The sequence below is a fragment of the Schistocerca gregaria genome, chromosome 10 (genome assembly GCF_023897955.1).
Source record: "Schistocerca gregaria isolate iqSchGreg1 chromosome 10, iqSchGreg1.2, whole genome shotgun sequence".
Classification (NCBI taxonomy): domain Eukaryota; kingdom Metazoa; phylum Arthropoda; class Insecta; order Orthoptera; family Acrididae; genus Schistocerca; species Schistocerca gregaria.
The window spans coordinates 119,798,796-119,804,739 of NC_064929.1; the positions used below are offsets into that span (position 1 = coordinate 119,798,796).

A 5,944-nucleotide genomic window follows, 5' to 3' on the forward strand; every position below is an offset into this window, starting at 1 on the left:
CAGATTTCTTCAGTCTCCTCATAATTTGCGGAGCTACTTGGTGTATAAACTTGTACCACTGTGGTAGGTGTGGGCTTCATGTCTATCGTGGCTACAATAATGCTTTCAGTGTGCTGTTTGTAGTATCTTACTCGCGTTCCTATTTTTTTAAATTCATTATTAAACCTACTCCTGCATTACCCCTATTTGATTTCGTATTTATAACCCCGTATTCACCTGACCAGAAGTCCTGTTTCTCCTGCCACCGGACTTCACTAATTCCCGCTATATCTAACATTAACAAAACATTTCCCTTTTTAAATTTTCTAACCCACCTGCATTTCACACTGCTATGCGTAGAACGCCAGTTTTGTTTCTCTCGATAACGACGTCCTCCTGAGTAGTCCTCAACCGGTGATCCGAATGGGGGGGGGGGGCTATTTTACCTCTGGAATATTTTACCCAAGAGGAAAAAAATGAAATCTTACGGGATTTATCTGCTAAGGTCATCCGTCCAAAAGCTTACATACTACTTAACCTAAATTATCCTAAGGACAAACACACCCACCCATGCCCGAGGGAGGACTCGAACCTCCGCCGGGGCCAGCCCCACAGTGCATGACTGCAGCGCCTGAGACCGCCCGGCTAATCCCGCGCCGCTACCCAAGAGAACGCCATCATCATTTGACCATACAGCATATTAATACGACTCCAGAATTAATAAAATCAATGAAAATCACAATAGTAAGTGTGCTGCTGCCGGTGTCATGACAGTCCCTATATCGATAATAGACAAACATCGACCAGATTCTCAATTTTCGTGATGGGTGAACTTCTCATATACATCTTTTAAGTTCGTACGCGACCCTCTTTTTTTTCTTTTTCCTCTCGCGTGGATCTTCACGGAGATAATTTTTCCTCCGATGTGTGATGGAATTCGCAGCAGTTAGTGCTTTGCCTCCCATGCACGCCGATGTAATGCGTCTTTACATGTAGATTGTCTTCTTGGGTGTCTCCTCAACACAGTTCTGCAGTGCTAGCTATGCAGCGAGCAGGTGCGGCCAGCGGGTGGCGACGCTGCGCGGCAGTTGGCGGCCCAGCGTCCGGATTTGGGCGTTGTGTGACCGGCCAGCACGTTCGTAAAAGGTGCGGGCGGCCGCCTGGAAGAGGTCACGGAGCAGAGGTACTTCCGCGATGTCGTGAAGATGAGCGGTGGGGAAATCGTAAGGCAGGTGCAAGGCCAGCCCAAGGATGCGATTCTGCAGTGTCTCCAGCTTCTTCAGGTTGGTGAGCGAGTCCTGCTTACCCATCTCCGAATTTTTTCAGTATCACAGGTGAATTAAGTGTGGCTTTGTGTAATTTTGTCAACCGCTGTCACTCGTACAGAACATTCCACCTTTTGAAGGGGAAGTTAGTGTGTCAAACAGTGACTCATCCAGAACGGAAACGCTTTGCACACTGCGGTTCAAATCCAGTGTTTCCGTTTCTAGAGGCCGCGAAGTATTCCGTGGAACACAGTCCGCTGGTGGAATCGTTCACTATTGAAGTGCCCCACATAGAATTACGAAAAAAAAAAGTGCTCGATCTGTTCACGTCTGACCTTCAGTCCATGGCCGGATAGCGAGATTCGGCAATGCAGCTGCAACCTCGCACAAAGTTTTATTTACCAAAACGTGGCGGGAACTATAGCCACTGCAGTATTAATCTTTTTGCTCCTCCACATTAGAGCATACGTTTCTTCACGAAAACTTTGTCTCGTCGCGAAAATCGTGGACACCAGAAAAACGTTTAAAAGTTGTGTTTTAGGAGGATTACGAGCTTATTTTACAACCTCCGCACGGTGGAGATGAATTCACTTGGCCCGTAACGTCTTCAGTGGTTATACACTGAACAGTCAAAGAAACTGGTACACCTGCCTAATATCGTGTAGGGACCCCGTGAGCACAAGTGCCGCAACAAAACGAGGTGTTGCACTTCTGCCACGTTGAACGATTCTTTTCGCCCGTCGTTGGTCCCGCTCTTGCTGGATCTTTTTCTAGTCGCAAGTGAAATCTAATGGAATTCACTGCTAAGGCCGTCAGTCCCTAAGCTTACACGTTACTTAACCTAAATTATCCTAAGGACAAACACACACACCCAGGCCCGAGGGAGAACTCGAACCTCCGCCGGGACCAGCCTCACAGTCCACGACTGTTTGTAGTAGCAGCCATGTCGGATATTTGATGTTTTACCGGACTCCTGACATTCACGGTACACTCGTGAAATGTTCGTACGAGAAATCCCCACTTCATCGCTACCTCGGAGACACCACGTTCAGTGTGACTTAATTCGTGATAACCCGCCATTGTAGTAGCAGTAAGCAATCTAACAACTGCGCCAGAGACTTTTCATATACAGGTAACGCCGACCGCAACGCCGTCTTCTACCGGTTTGTAGATCTCTGTATTTGAATACACCAGTTTCGTTGGCGCTTCAGTGTATATTATGAAAGTAGGTGTAGAATGTGCGTTGCCCTAAAACTCAGAAACGAGACACTTTACAATTAAGAGATTTATATGGTGCGGTAGCCCTCTATCCCCCACCAATGAAGAAATCTCCGGTTTTTACCTAAGGAGCGTGCGTTTTCAGATACGAAGGTAATCCCAAAAGTAAGGTCTCCTATTTTTTCGTAGGCACAAAGACCTGTATATTTCTATAATGGTTTACATCAGTTTACAGCTTGAACATACAGCTATTTTTCGATATAATCACCATTTCTATCGATGCATTTTTGTAGACACTTTGGCAGTTATTGTATGCCCATGTCATACCAGCTCGCCGCCATGCTGTTCAGAAAGTTATGAACCTCTTCTTTTACCTCGTCGTCGGAGCTGGATCGCTTTCCGTCCAAATGTTCTCTTAACCTAGAGAACAGGTGATAGTCACTGGGCGCCAAGTCAGGACAGGGTGGGTGGGTGACTGTGTTCCACTGAAACTGTTGTAGGAGAGCAACGGTTTGCCGAGCGATGTGTGGGCGAGCCTTGTCATGGAGAATGTGTACGCCCTTGCTCAACATTCCTCTTCTCCGGTTCTGAATTGTCCGTTTGAGTTTGTTCAGAGTCTCACAGTGTCTGTCAGCATTAATTGTGGTCCCAGTGGGCATAAAGTCGACCAACAATACCCCTTTCCGATCCCAAAAAACGGTTGTCACGACTTTACCGGCAGACTTTGTTTGTTTGAATTTCTGCGGCTTTGGCGAAGAAGGATGCCGCCACTGGCGTGATTCTTGCTTGTTCTCAGGTGTAAAGTAGTATGCCCAGGTTTCGTCACCCGTGACAATTGAGTCCAGAAAATTGTCCTGTTCGGCTGCAAGGCGGTGAAGAAATGCGCGGGAAGCATCGACTCGTTGCCGCATGTGGTCCTCAGTCAGCAGGCGTGCCACCCATCTTGCACACACCTTCCGGTAGTCCAATGTTTCCGTCAAAATTCTGTGAGCGGTGCTTCGGGAAACCTCAGGAACCGACGTGCAGAGATCATCCAGGGTGATCCGCCGATCTTCACGCATGCTTTGCTCGACCTTCAACACTGTCTCCTCAGAAACTGATGGTCTCCCACTCTATTGTTCGTCGTTAATTTCGGTCCAACCAGCTGCATACTCTCTAAACCACTTACGAACATTTTTGACATCAATGCACGACTCACCATACACTTCCGTCAATTGGCGGTGGATTTCCATCGGCGCAGTGCCCTTTGCGTTCAAAAACCGAACAACTGCGTGCAATTCGCACTTGGCGACAACATCCAACGGGAGCTCCATTCTCAACGGCTGCCGAGCCAAGACTGAGCGCCTCAGCGCGACGTGCGCCATGTTTACACACTCTTCATAACAGTGTGACCAACTGCCACAGACTGTTCTGTACTTATATAAAAATAAGAGACCTTACTTTTGGGATCACCCTCGCACTGGGAAGTTTCGCCCTCTGGAAATTTCTAGAACATTCCAGAACGTTCTAGAATATTCTAGAACATTTCAGGACATCCTGTAATATTCGACAAAATTCCACAATATTCCAGAATATTGCGGAAGGTTCCACAATGATTCGGGATGTTCCTAAATATTCGGAAATAGTCTGGAAGTTTCAGGAAGTTTTCAGAATGTTGGGGGACATCCTGGGACGTCCCAGATCATTGCGGAACATTCCAGAACACTCCCAAAGATTGTGAAATATTCTGGAACATTGTTGACCATTCGAAGACTTTTTGGTATGTTGTGGAATTCGCCACTGATTGGGCTACCCATTGATAGGAGTGTACGAGTTTCTTTGGCACTGCAGTGTATTTCCCTTGTTCCCATGAGAGAAAATGGGCAACGGCCTTGCCCCAGTGGACACACCGGTTCCCGTCAGATCACCGAAGTTAAGCGCTGTCGGGCGTGGTCGGCAGTTGGATGGGTGACCATCCAGGCCGCCATGCACTGTTGCCATTTTTCGGGGTGCACTCAGCCTCGCGATGCCAACTGAGGAGCTGCTCGACCGAACAGTAGCAGCTCCGGTCACAGAATACCATCATAATGACCGGGAGAGCGGTGTGCTGACGACACACCTCCCCCCCTTATCCGCATCCTCAGCTGAGGATGACACGGCGGTCGGATGGTCCCAATGGGTCACTTGTAGCCTGAAGACGGAGTGCTGTGCATTGGAGAAAATGAATTAGACAGGACGAAAGAATTCGCAATGTAGAAAAAAGAATTGCTATTGCGTGCCATTTCCGCAAAATTTCAGTCGCCAATTTTTTCCACCCCCACATCACGCAAGGGCAGGGTTCCCACAGAACAGGCTCACCGCAGCGCAAATTCGATCAGAAGCGCACGAATAAAAAAAATATATTAAAAAAGAAGAAACACGGGAAAAGGTACCACGATCAGGGCGCCGGGGTGGGTGGGAAGCGGTTAAGAGGGAGGGCCATGAGGGTGAGGCTAGGGGAGGGAACGACCCGCCCTGGACGAGCAGACAGGGTTGGTGGGGGCGGTCCCCCCACCCTCACCCCAAGCCTCCAGCAAGCTGGGCGTAACACAGCACGCCTGCCGCCGGTGTAGAATAATAAGCGGCAGACCTCGCCAGCTCACCCTCACCTATAAATTAAATTCGTGCCGACAGAGCGGCCGAGTAATTGAAATCGAACTGCCTCTGGCGATACATCCCTTCCGGAATAACCAGCCCTGGGAAGGGCAGGTGGCGTACAGTTGCCCCAGATGACACTATCATCGCAGTCCGCCCACTAATATTGCTTCGCGGTGCAATAATATCGCTGTGTTATCTGAAAGGTAGCACTACGCTACTTCACTGCGACAGCTGCAGCATGTAGGACAGGAGATTGCCGTAGGTGATACAGTCCGTTCGGAAAGTCGCTACGCACTACGGATGTACACTGAAGAGGCAAAGAAACTGGTACACCTGCGTAATATCATGTGGTGCCCCTGCGAGCACACAGAAGTGCCACAACACGACGTGGCAATGACATAATTGAGCAATAGCACGAGGCGGTGGAGATCTTGTAAGTAGGCTGTTTAGGATTTTATGTTGGTAGCGCCACGGAGCGCTCTGTATGAAAATCAGTGGCTGTGCTGTGTGCACTCTGTGGCTGGTTTGCATTGTTGGAATACTCGCTATTGTAGTGTTGGGCAGTTGTATGTGAACAGCGCGTAGCGTTGTGCAGTTGGAGGTGAGCCGCCAGCAGTGGTGGATGTGGGGAGAGAGATGGCGGAGTTTTGAGAGCGGTTGATCTGGACGTGTGTCCGTCAGTAAAAGGAAATTTGTAAGACTGGATGCCATGAACTGATATATATGTATTATGACTTTTGAACATTATTAAGGTAAATACATTGTTTGTATACAAGAGCGATGTACTTGAGGATAATATTATGAAAATGGAAGAGGATGTAGATGAAGTTGAAATGGGAGATACGATACTGTGTGAAGAGTTTGAC

General features: G+C 48.4%; 1 pseudogene; it reads left to right on the plus strand.

Annotated features, from left to right (window-relative positions):
• The first annotated feature begins 4,323 nt into the window (after window positions 1-4,323).
• On the plus strand, window positions 4,324-4,441 carry LOC126293770 (5S ribosomal RNA; annotated as a pseudogene).
• The last annotated feature ends 1,503 nt before the right edge of the window (window positions 4,442-5,944 follow it).